The 13,099-nt window shown below is 41.7% G+C and overlaps 1 pseudogene; it reads right to left on the reverse strand.

Annotated features, from left to right (window-relative positions):
- Positions 1 to 332: 332 nt before the first annotated feature.
- LOC119088832 lies at positions 333 to 12,890 on the reverse strand (annotated as a pseudogene).
- Between the last annotated feature and the right edge of the window lie 209 nt (positions 12,891 to 13,099).

Consider the following 13,099-nt stretch of genomic DNA (forward strand, 5'->3'; position numbering starts at 1 on the left):
CAGACGATGGCGCAAAGAACCATGATCGTCAAACAAGCTGAGAGGGAATCTCAAGGGATATGGTGCTTTATCCCTTCAGAAGTTAACTCTGAAAGGTATCACTTGTAGATTATTCCTGGACATGAGATTCACAGCTACGGACACTGAAAAAATTCCATTAACCAAGATCTTTTAAAAAAGATATTGGAGAGAATGAGGATATGGAACAGCTAAAGGTATAAAGAGAAATCATCTAAATTGAGGCCAAAAGTATTTAATGAAATCCAATTTCCAAATAAGCAATTAACATAAAATGCTTTTTAAAAAAATCTTTAATTCACTTCATTTTTCTTTTATAAAAACCATTGTGTGGTGGCCTCAGATGGAGCATAGGTCCTCTGAACAGAGGCTCTGGTGTGGGTTTTCATAAGAAGGTCAGTGGATTCCTGATAAGGAAACTTCATGAACACAGTCTCTTTCCAGAGGTTGGGGTCAGGTAACTGTAGGTCTTAGATATGGCATCAAAGTGGCCTTGACAAAGCTGCCCAGGGTGGCAGTGCAGCCCCTGGCTGACATGTAGCAGTCATCAATACTGGCCATCAGCAGCAGCTTCTTGGGTACAGAAGTAGAGACTGTGACAGTGCCTCTTGGGGCAGGGATGAGATGTACCTACACAGAGCCACAGCGGCCTGTCATTTTGCACGGAACAGTGTGGGGTTTGCCAACCCCCCTCCCGGCCCCCCTAGCCTCTTTGCACAGGGACAATGGGAAGCTTAGCCAAGATGATGACCCCTCTGATAGCAGAGGCTATCTCTTTGGAGCACTTAGCACCAAGAACAACATGACCATTGTAGTCACCAATAGTGACAAAAGCCCTGGACCTGTCCAGTGGCCAGCTGGAGTCTGCTTCTGCACTGCAAGATCTTTAGAACCTCACCCTTCAGAAATGTGCCCAAGAAAACAAATCAATAATCTCGAGTTTCTTAATGAGCAGGGAGAACAGGTAGATCTCCAGGAACTTGATCTTCATGTCCTTAACCAGGCAACTTAGCTTGGTGATAGAGATCCACTCCTTGGCTTTGGCTTTACCTCCATGAGCCCTACAGCCTTCACCATGACCTTAACCACAACCTCGACTCCTAAGAAGGCTTAAGCCAGGCAGCCTCCTAATTCTGTGTCCTGGGTTCTCCAGTCCCTTTGGAGGAAGAAAGAGGAGGAAGAGGAGGAGGGGGGAGGTGGGGGAGGAAGACAAGAAGCAAATCCTGAAAACACCTTTAAAAATAAACCAAGTGCTATCAATTTATTATAGAAATTTATTGTAGAATAATGGAGGAAGATTTTAGTGGATTCATAGGAAATAACCCCCTGTTCCATATACCCTCTGGATTTTTTTTTTTTTGTGTGTGTGTTTGTGGTTTTTTTTTTTTTTTTTTGACAGGGTTTCTCTGTGTTTCCCTGGCTATCTTGGAGTATGCAGTGTAGACCAGGCTGACTTCGAATTCTGCCCTACCCTCTGGAATGATTAGAGGTAGAGATTTAAAACATAATTGTTTAAGAAAGAGAATGTGTATATATATTAAAATGCCCTTTGGATTTTGTCTTGTTTTGCATCAGTTAAATTGAAGGAAAAAATTCTATGAAGTATTAAATATATTGTGGAAAAATACAGTTCTACTGAGGAATAGACAGTCCAAAGAAATTATAGTCAAACTCTGAAGTAGTGATAAGACATATGACAAAGAAAAGATGACTCACTCAAGGATGACATGGGAGGTGATGTGGCAGAAATAAACTTAGAGTTATCATTGAGGGAGTGGGCAGTGAGTGGGGAGGAGGATGGACGTTTTTGTGAACTCAAAAGGAAAATAAAATAGAAGTTTTCTTTGTGCTGCTTTATTGACTTAAAATAGTATCTTGATGGTCCTGTTTTTCTGCGCCAGGGTAACAAAATTATGTTGACATATCCCCTTCATCTAGTACGTCTCCTCTGGAAACTAAACTTATTCCTTGAGATTCTTTGTCATGTTTTATTGAAAATTTTCTGTGAGATATTCCAAAACCTTTACCATTTTATTTTTTGGAGACAGAAAATTGTTGAATTTTTTAAAAAATGGCTTAATTTTATTTCTTTCCACAATCTCTCTTTATTTTGAGATTTCCTGGCATTCTGTCTTTACTCCCAATCTCCCCTTTCACGTGTTCTTATACTTTCTTCAACTCACCACAGGGATACACACCATGTTGAACTGAATAAAATGTCTGTGTCTAAATGCGTTTAAGAGATTTAATTTTTTTTCTCTGCTATGTGTACTGAGAAAATCCTGGACTGATTCCTCCCATCACTTGCCTCCAGAATTCATCGTGCGTTCACACCGTATTTGTTGTTGGACCAGCAGGGCCCCAGGAGTAGGAAAGCTGTGCACTGTTCCCAGGCACTAGGAAACTTCATGCTTCTTGGGAACAAACAGCTGATTGTCTTTAGTGGGCTATGCAGAATACCTACTCCGTAGAAAGGTTCTGCATGTGGGGGATTACCAACTAGTCAATATTCTTGGTGCTTTTGGTTTTCTTGGGATAATGATGTCTATTGGGGACTATTTTATGGGAAAGTTTTAACCAGAAGGTTCATGGGACTATGTTTTATCCACTTCAAACATCATGGAATTCGAAACTACTTGAGGAAAAGAATTCTAGAAGGAGAGACATACACCAACAGAACGTGCAGATGGTTAGCCAGGGAACCGTGAGCTCTGTGCGATGTTGCCCATGTGGGATACTTTTCCAGCTGTGGGGCCTGTAGAAGCCTATTTAAACCCCTGCCCACTCCCCTACATGCTGGGTGCTAATTACATTTTCTCAGAGGTAGTAAGTAGCCGAAATGGCCAGGACTCAGCCAGCCACAGGCGTGTATGTCCGCGCCACCTGCAGCAGGCGGTCCCACACAACGTAGGCTAACTGTTTAAAGAGAAAATAGATGAGCCGCTGGCCAGCATTTCATTTATCACCCTTGCGACGGCCCAAGGCAGCTGTTGCCATTTCACTTGTTTGCCTGACAGCTCAGTTGTTTGAAGGGTTTGGCCACTGCACTTGTCTGGCCCGCAGCTCTGTTTTTTCTCTCAGGCATCTTCGTGGCCGTCTCTTCATGACTTTAGGTTTTTAAGGACACTGAGACTTCGTGTCAGTAAACCATTCAGTTGCAAGAGAATCTGTGGCCTTACAAAGGTCTCTTGTCAGATGCGAGCAGAAATAATTCTAAACGTACCACCCCCTAACCTTGGAAGAAATAAATTATACTCTTTAAAATACATGTCATGCTGCCTTCCATCCCCAATTTGGAGCTGAGAGAGCCTCTCAAGTTTAAGCTTTCATGGGCAACTTAGAATATATGTGGAAGTTTTTTTGTTTTGTTTTTGTTTGTTCATCTTTTAACAAAAAGAGTCCCGTGACATATCTTGGTGGTAAAGCACTTGTCTACCATGTATGAGGCCCTAAGATCAATATCCAAATAGTTCACAAAGGAAAAAAAGCCGAAAAATTATCCTTTATCTCAGCTCTGAAGTTGGCAATTGTAAAACATTAGTTCTAGCTTTCATTCAACGAGAAGATATATGTGTTTGGCCAAGTCACAGACTCCTAAGATAAAAGTTGCAGTCTCTTTTCTGGTCCATATAAACTTTGTTTCAGAGATTGAATCAAAGCATATACCATGTGTAGGGGAATGCACTTCAGTAGAGGGGTGTCTGTTGAGTCTCATAGCTCATGCAGGTTCATTATGATAGACTGTGCTTGTGTATTTGTTTGAAATATTCTATAATAAAATGTTTTGTGGATACAATAAATGGAAAATTACTGAGTGTACTTCTCAGCAGACGTAAGAGAGTGGGAGGAGGTGAGTGACAGGACAAAGTGTGCTGAGATACTAAGAGCCCTGGCACAGATGCAGAAGTCCACAAACCCAGACAAGCCTATCTCAGTGGAATCCGAACGCTGAATGAGCCCCTTAAGTCTTCCACTCAGATGGTTTCCCACATTATGAAACTTGAAAGCTACAGACTGCACAGGTGATTAGTGTTGACATTCTTAAGTTCTTTTAAGTGGGTGAAAAGATTTTTCCCAGTGGGGCTGAGAACTTGTGCGCTACAAAGCCCAGCAGAATTTAACACAACCTCGCCTCCACCTATATATAGTGTAGTATTTGTAACAAACTGCATTCCTGGAATCCAGAGTAGGGTTCTGGTCCTGCCTGCCATCTCAGCTGAGGCCCTTTGGGACAGTCATGCTCCTTACATAGAAGAGAACTCAGAAGGGTGCCCTTCTTCTGCACATTGTGGATCCTCTGGGGCTCCACGGGAAACATGGAGTCTACAAGCTACTTGTCTTGAGGCCATTCCGCCCTCTAGCCTCTGTCAAGATGCTAGACTGGTATGGAGGAAGGAGAGAATAGAGAATGTCAGAGGAGAAAATGTTACAGGTAAAGATCCAAAGACCACTTGACATGACCAAAGTTTGAATTGAGAGACCTGTAGTCTGTTGTTTGAGCCCCAGCTCCTAACAGTTGACTAAGTCTCAAGCCAGTGATTGCTGTATTATCCCTTCTTGGTTACCACACCGTAAGAGCACTCATCCACAAAGTGCCAGGTGCTTTCTCTTCTGTCAGAATTAGCCCTTTAACCTCCTTGTGCTGTGAATCTGCATAGGCTTTGGCCTGCCTCACTATGTCTTTGTCCAGCTACTTCAGGGTACTTGCAAAGTTTATTCTTTACTCAGCCCTAGACCATCATTCCTCCAGGGCAGAGTGGCTCACAATGGAGTCCCTGCCCTGATGGCGTTTGCACTGTAGTTTTGGAGCTTGTCTCTGAACTTGTAAATAAACACTAGAGCACTGGGTCTGGAGAAATGGCCTAGTGCCTAAGATCACTTGCTTCTATTGAAGAGGACCCAGGTTCAGTTCCCAGCATTCCAATGGTAGCTCACCACTGTCCTCTCTAGTTTCAGTGGCAGGGCATCCAATCCTCTCTTCTTGTCTTCCTAGGCACAGCATGCATGTGGTGTACAGACATACATGCAAGCACAGCACCTACCCATCTAAAATAAAAAGAGATCTTAAAAAAAAACCCATGTTAAATAATATAACTTTAATATCATAACATGTATCAAAAATGGAATCAGTTAAAAAAAACAAAAACTTAGAGTTTGATGAGTCACGGAAGGTGTCTTTGAAGAAATATTTCAATAGAAACCTAAGGTGAAAGGAAGAAAAACTAATTAGTTGAAAACACGGAGTTGATACAAAGGCTCTGAGGCAGAAATGTGCTGAGTCAAGGAATAGCAATCAGACAACTGTGGTTGGATTGTCCTGGTCAAGAGCCAATGGGGTAGGAGGAAAAGATGGAAGAGAGGGACAGCTGGTAGATTGTGAAGGCCTAAGAGAACGTGTCAAAGACTTTGAAACATGGTGGCCATATAATAGCCATGCGAATTGAAGGCCTTCAGCTTGAATTTGGAGGTAAGCATGGGCTCATGAAATTGTAGTTGTCATTGTTTTATGATAAATCTCAGAGTAAGGTTATTGTAAACAATTTTTTTTTGTGTGCTGTAGAACTTGGTAGGCATGCTAGTACTTATTTTCTAACTTCTCCTTGCTCTTTCTTCCACTTCCTAATAACCAGTACTGTCCCCTCTCCTCTGAGGTCAACTCTTTGCCATTAGCATAGTGGCCCCAGGTTCATCTGCTCCAGCAGGTGGCAGGATTTTTCTTTCCTTGAGGGACTAGTAGTATTTCATTTTTCGTACATATGCCACAGTATCTTTATCCATCAATTCATGAACATTTGGATTGTTCTGTATCCAGGCTATTGTGAGTCATGCTACACTGACCATGGGAGTACATTTAATATATACTTATTTAATATAACTTAATACCAAATATTAAAGACTGTTTGGTTGTATCTTTTGCTCAAGTTTCTACCCTTTTAATAAGGTAATGCCAAGTCACTTTTGACCAGAAAACCCCATAAAGAGGTGCTGGTCATTAATCCATTGTGGCTACTCCCAAACTCCTTGTTTTCCAGAATTTGTGCTTTGAAATCTTTTGTTTCCTTCCTTTTTAAATCCCAATGACAGTTTCCTCTCCTTCTACTTCCCTGTTTCTCCCCACCTTCCCTCCCATCCAGATCTACTCGCTCTGTCTCTTAGAAAAGAACATGATTCTAAGTGGCAACAACCGAAGATAACACAATAAGATATAATAAGATAAAGTAAAAACCCTCGAGTTGGAGTTGCACAAGGCAAACCAACAGAAGGAAAAGAGCTCCAAGAGAAGTCACAAGAATCAGATACTTACTTATTCACAGATTAAGGAGTCCCATAAAATAATAAACTGAAAATTGTGATATATATGCAGAGGTCTTAGTGCAGAACCGTATTGGCCCTGCCCATGCTGCTTCAGTCTCTGTGAGATAATATGTGTTTGCTCAGTTGATTTAGAGGGGCTTATTTTCCTGGTGTCCTCCATCATCTCTGGCTCTTATACTCTTTCTGCCTCCTCTCCCACAGGGTTCCCTGAGCACAGAGAAGGGGTGGGTATTTGGTGGAGACATTCCAATTAGAGCTATGTGCTCCAAGGTCTCACTCTCTGTGTAATGTCTGCCTATGGGTCTCTGTATTTGTTCCCATCTGCTGCAGGAGGAGGCTTCTCTGATGTTGACTGAGTAAGGCACTGATCCATGAGTATAGCAGAATATCATTAGGAGTCATCTAATTATTATTTTGTTTTATTTGTTTTTGACAAGTAGCATTTGGTTTTGCCCTAGGTCACTGGGCTATCTGGTCTCTGGTTCTTGGTCACCCAAGCAGTACTGAGTATTGGTTCCATTTGGTGGAGTAGGTCATAAGTCAAATCAGACACTGGTTGATTACTCCCCAAAGCTTTGTGCCACCATTGCCCTAGCATATTTTGCAGGCAGAAAGATTGTAGATCAAAGTTTTTGTGGCTGGGTTGGTGTTTCTGTTTCTGTTACAGTAGCCTGTAGAGTACCTTCCTGTACCAAAGACACTGGAATGTAGGGGTGAAGGTCCTATGTGGGCATCAGCTTGACCTCTTCATGTTCAATGAGGTGTGTGGGTGTTATCTTCACAGTGTGGCCTTGCTGTCAGTGTTTAGAGAGTGACCTGCTGTCTTGGCAATAGCCTGGTTGTTTGGGGGAGTGCTTTGAAATCTTAGAGAAGAGACTTTTCCTTTTTGGTCCTGTCAGTACCATGGTTTCCAATTGCACTGAACTTTATCTTTAAAAAATGCAGAAAATGATGTGAAATGTTCTCATCCACAACTGTGCAAGTCTGTTGTAATCAGATTTGGCCACTAGATGGTGGCTGTATTTCAGTAGTGTAAAACAACAATTGTTTTCTAGTTGACAGACACATTAAAGATACACAAAATACGTGTGCATTTAAAATGAGGGCTGGGGGGTGGGAGGAGGGAGGAGGTGGGATCTTAGGGTGGTATGTAGAGTGAGTAGAAATTTTCTTAATAAAGAAAAATGGAAAAAAATGCCTTAATTGAAAATATCAGCAAAATAAAAAGGGACATGAAGGCATCACACCCTGAAGTCTGGTCTTTGTTTCATCACACCCCCCCCCCTTGGGACTTTTAGAGTTTCTGTTGTAAGACAGAATGCTCACTTAGGTAAGTCCGACATCTGAAATTGTGTCTGTGGCTGCAGAACAGCTCTTTACTACTTTGCCCCTTGCTCATGCACTGAAATGATGCTGTCCTTCACCAGAGAGTCTTTCACCACCCCTGCATTTCTGCGAATTACATCAGTCTCATTGTGGTGTACTGCACTGTGATTATTAAAGACTAGATAAGAGGGACCTCTGATTCCTTCCCTATGTTTACTTGTTTCCTCCTTCCTTCCTTCCCTCCCTCCGTCCTTCCCTCCCTCCCTCCTCTCTCTCTCTCTCTCTCTCTCTCTCTCTCTCTCTCTCTCTCTCTCTTTCCTTCTTTCTTGAGATGGGGTTACTCTGTGTAACCCAGGCTGTCCTGGAACTTTCCATAGATCATGGGCTGGAACTCATAGATCCACGTGCCTCTGCCTCCCAAACACTGGGATTAAAGGCGTGAACCGCCAACCACCCAGCTTCCAGTCTTTACTGGTCAGCAGAAAGTCCCTCCTCCCCGTGTCCTCCTCCTCCCACTTCTGATCTCCAATATGAGGAAGTGTCCCATCCTAGAGTGTGAACCTTTAGGGAGAAAATAAGAGGAGCAGGAGTCCATGCCCAGATCTATGAGCCTCACATTGACACACTCTCTCTGTAATGCTGGCACAGAGGGAGGATCATCTTGTGAACAGAAACCCAGATGACTACTACCCAAGGCCAGGAAACTTCACAGCGCCCCAGACTCATGGCTCTCTAGTGATTGGCACTCTGCCAGATATTCTGAAGGCACTCTGGAGATGGCCAGACCACTGTGGTTGGTTTACTGGCATATATAGCCATTTTCAGCTAGTGTGATATCTACAACTTTCACCAATACTTTGGGTAAATGGCACATGCATGAGCCACTGTGGTTGCATTTTATTGCCAGTGGTTACAGGCAGAAACTCAGAACTTGAGTTTTCTTTGCAAAGCAACTTTAATGTCTTTTGATAGAAATCTGGCATTATCCTCTGTGCACCATCCAGACTGAAACCATTCTGTATTGTGTTATTGGTTCAAATAAAATAAATAGGAAAGCAAAAAGTTAGAATTACATTCCCCTCTTATGGCCAGCAAAAAAAAAATATATATATTTCTGCCCCCTAGTCATGCACGTTCATTTGTCTGGTAAGAGATAATAAAAGAGTGTGGATTTCGTTTATACTTCAATTCTATTATAACAGACTTTGAACTCTTTAGAGATGAGAGAAATCTTTGGGGTCTCAAATATTCCTTTAAATATGTGAATCACCTGTGCTACTCAGCAATGCCAGTTGTTCAGGAATAGTCCGATTACACTGCCTCCCACCTTGCTTCATTCTGTATTTTTGCAAACCTATCTCAGAGAATAAACATAAAAATAATAGCTATTTCTATTCGGATAAGGCTTTATATGTTTAAAATATTTGCTTTATCTCTTCAATTATGTGTATGTGTCTGTGTGTGTTCTCACATATGTGGGGGGCACCTGCAGAGGTCAGAAGAGGGTGTCAACTCCCCTGGAACTAACGTTATAATAGCTATGTGAATGCTGGGATTGGAACTCCGGAGAGCAGCAAGAGTGTTTAACCTCTGAGATTCTTTTCAGCCCCCAGAGCTTTGCATTTTTTTAAGTCATTGCACAGATTTTTGTGAGCAGTACTAATAGATCCACTGTGCAGATGAGAGAGTTGAAGCTTGGAGACAGATTTAATCTAAGTTTATACCAGTAACAGTGTAAGCAGTGGGAGCTGGCTTCAGATTTTAGTTTTCAGAGTCTTGAACTCTTTCTTACCCATACCATTGTGTTGAGGATATAGCATTTTATCACACATAGTGGCTTTGGGGTAGGGGATAGTTTTATTAGGTAGAGTTGGACATAGCATGCTAATAACCAAGCCTGCTAATAGCCTTTTCCTCTCTGAAACATAGAGTGGCACCATCACTATCAGCCAGCTCTACTGCACACCACTGGCAATTGACAACAAGCATGCAGGTATAGGTGTTATCCTTCTGGAGGAGATCCTCTATAATTAGCTAGTACTCTGGGAAAAGGGCAATGCTGCATCAAAAGAGAGAGCACTGGCTTTGATTTCTCTGTGAAGCAGCAGGAACAATCCTGGTGCCAGCTTCTAATCTAAAGATTAGTTGGCGGGTCTGCTCCTCTGGTGAAATACCTGTTCTTATGGGAGACTAGTACCCACACATATTAAGAATTTTTATGTCTTATTAAAGGTTGTTCACTGGTATTTGGAAGATCCTTCCACATTATTACCAGGCAAATTCTAAATTTACTTAGAGAGAAATAATGTTATGAAAAGATTTTTCAAATCATAAGGGATTGCACTGTGTAAGGAATGTCATTGCCACTAAAAAGGCTGTGACTCACTTTTCTTCCTTATTGCACTTTAGACCCAGAGTCAGACTCTTTTCAATTTAATCTTTAAGTATGTGTATGTATGTGTGTGTGCCTATGAGAATGGGTGCCCTTGGAAGCCGGAGGTGTGGAGCTAGCCAGATACTGTGAAGCTAGAGTTATAGGTGGTTGTATGCCACTTGATAAAGGTGCCAGAAATTGAACTCAGGTCATCTGTAAGAGCAATACTTGCTCTTAACCACTGAGCCAACCTAGAGTCAGCCATCTATCTATCTATCTATCTATCTATCTATCTATCTATCTATCTATCTATCCATCTATCTATCTATCTCAAAAGCACAGAGAGACCACATTAGGCATAAAGTGACAGTCTAAGACACAGTATCAGTGTTTCCTGAATCATGATATGGCCTCCAGGAAGCTGTAGATAAGTTGACTTAGCAAAGTCTTCTTGTAGGGTGGATGCAGAGATACCAAGATTGCACTCCAAAAGAGTCTGGGATCCCAGCAGGTGTTAAGGTAGAGACTGGGTGATAGTACAAGGCAGAAGCACAAATATCTAAACTGGGCCAGAGGGTGAATAGGAGGAAGCCCAGCTGTCATCAAGGTAGAGGAACGGTGCAAAAAGAGTCAGGACCACCCCCCTACACTAGGTCTCCTTACCTTCGGTGAGGATGACATCTGGCCACTCATTTCCACTTCAAAGCAATCTCTGTTATGTGAAGGTGTAGCTTCAAAAATAGTTCTAGAGTTCATAGTTGTAACAGCGGTGTAGTATTATGGATAGAAGTCTAAGGAGCATCTGATAGCATTGATCATAAGTTCACTTATCTTTCAAGCATTGTGCTTTCTTTTATGATAGGAAATGCCTTTAAAAAAGGAATTACATCTGAATAGCTCAGTACCATATTCTCTGATGGTCTGTGTGTTTGTATGTGGGGAGTAATAAGTTATTTGTAAAACCAATATTTAATTCTTAGAGAAAGAAAGGATTTTAATACAGGTCAGGGAGAGTTTTTGGTCCTATTTCATTTCATTTTATTTTTGCAGTCCTGAGGTTGATCCCTGGGCCTTGAACTTATTATACAGGTGCTCTGTCCCCAAGATATAGTCCCATCCCTCATTTTCACATTTTGTCTTTTGAGACAGAGTCTCTCTAAGATTCCCAAGCTGGCCTTGAACTTTTGATTTTCCCAAGTGGTTGGGATTAAAGACATATGCCTTCACAGCTCAGGTAAAAGCTGACCACCGAAACTGGCCAAGAAACAAACAGAATGACTTAACTCTCAGGGAAAATTTTTATGCAAAGGTACTTGCTCTCCAGATAGAGAGGACACACACTAAGAGAGAAGCTTTATATCTGAGCTGTGATCAATGATCATCTCCAGCTACCAGTCCTCCGAACATAGGGACATTGAGGGCTGTCACTGGACAGGGGGAACACGGGAGGGAGAGCTTTCAGCAAAGGCTGTGCTGTGTTGCCAGGAGCTGCTGCTTCCCCTGGAGAATGCAGAGAAGACTGGATGCAGACTCACAAACATGTCCCCTTACAGGGGAGTGGGGGAATCGTGGGCTTTGGGGACACTTCTGTTTGCTACTCTCATATAATATTTGTCAGCTACTTGTCCTTTTAAAATGACATTTTTTTCCTGCTCTAGATGTGCTTATCAATTCTTCATGATTGGTATTGATCTGACTGCGCAAAGAAAAGTTTTCCCCAAGTCTTTGAATGTGATGGAACCAAAAGGAATATGACAGGCTAAAGCAAACTTGCTTTTCATTTCTATTGTTTCTGACTTACTTTTTATTTCCCTGATACCAGATCTGATAGCAGTCTTGCACACTTGAATGTATTCATCATAGTAAAGTTCTGTACACACACACACACACACACACAGTTATTGTCTATCGGATATTGGTTGCTGACAAATATTAAAAACATATTTTGAAAAGACGTTCATTCAAAGGTTTGGTAAAACAAAGTGCAAGCAATGATGTCTTACAAAATGAAGAGATAGATGTTTACAATTTAAAAAGTCCTGTTTCATTTATTCATTTCTTTCATTTATACTTCATTTGAGTTTTCTTTCCAAATACAATGTGCAAGACACAATTATTCAAACAAAGCCAGTAACTGAGGACATATTATTATTTATTAGACTTTTATTAGTCTAATAGCACGGCTTCATTATTGACTGATTTCTCATAAGGAATGCATCATTAATTCTAAAATTATTACATCTGAGTCAAAATGCCAAATAAGAGTAAGACAGAGCTAATGTTGGTACCAAGATAAAATGTTTTAGAGATTTTTCTTCATTGCTGGGAATTGAACCCAGAGACTCACACATGCTAAGGATTGAATGCCAAGACTCATACATATTCATATTGGGGTTAGAACTCAGAGACCCACACATGCTGGGCTAGAAGCCATAGATTCACCATTGCTGAGGGTTGAACCCAGATTTGTACATGATAAGGTAAGCACTTTACTCTGGCTCACATCTTAGCCTGGGACTACTTTGCCTGTAGACGAAAATAATTAAATCTGGATGGTAAGCAAGCAGAATAGGACTTCTTGGTGCTTGCTCTCTCATAAAACTATCAGTTGGGATAATTCTACATCTGAAAACATATTCACAAGAGTTGAAAAGTCTGGATGAGGGAGTCTATCATCTGAGTGCAGCACAGAGAAAAGAAGTCTCACACCATCCAGCCGTGTCTTTCCCAAGCCTTGCAACGCAGCGTGGATAGAGATAACAACCACATAAGGATGGCGAATGAAGTGAGAATTCAACTTTGGCATGGATCCTGGCACTTGGCCTTCTTCAGAAAACTGTGATCCAAGCCACGCCATGGACACAGGCCATAGGCTGAACATGACTGTGGACTATCTCCTGTACCAGGCAAGCCTCCATAAACCTAGGTTAGGAAATGTCTCTTTTGGCTCAAAACTTCCAAAATTAAGGCCTTCATCAGCTCCCTGTAGCTCCAAGATCCAGTCCAGCTTTTGATAGACTTGGACCACAAGTTCATCTATATAGAGTCAGAGCAGATCTGTTCCAG

This window comes from Peromyscus leucopus, chromosome 12 (genome assembly GCF_004664715.2).
Source record: "Peromyscus leucopus breed LL Stock chromosome 12, UCI_PerLeu_2.1, whole genome shotgun sequence".
NCBI classification, from domain to species: Eukaryota; Metazoa; Chordata; class Mammalia; order Rodentia; family Cricetidae; genus Peromyscus; species Peromyscus leucopus.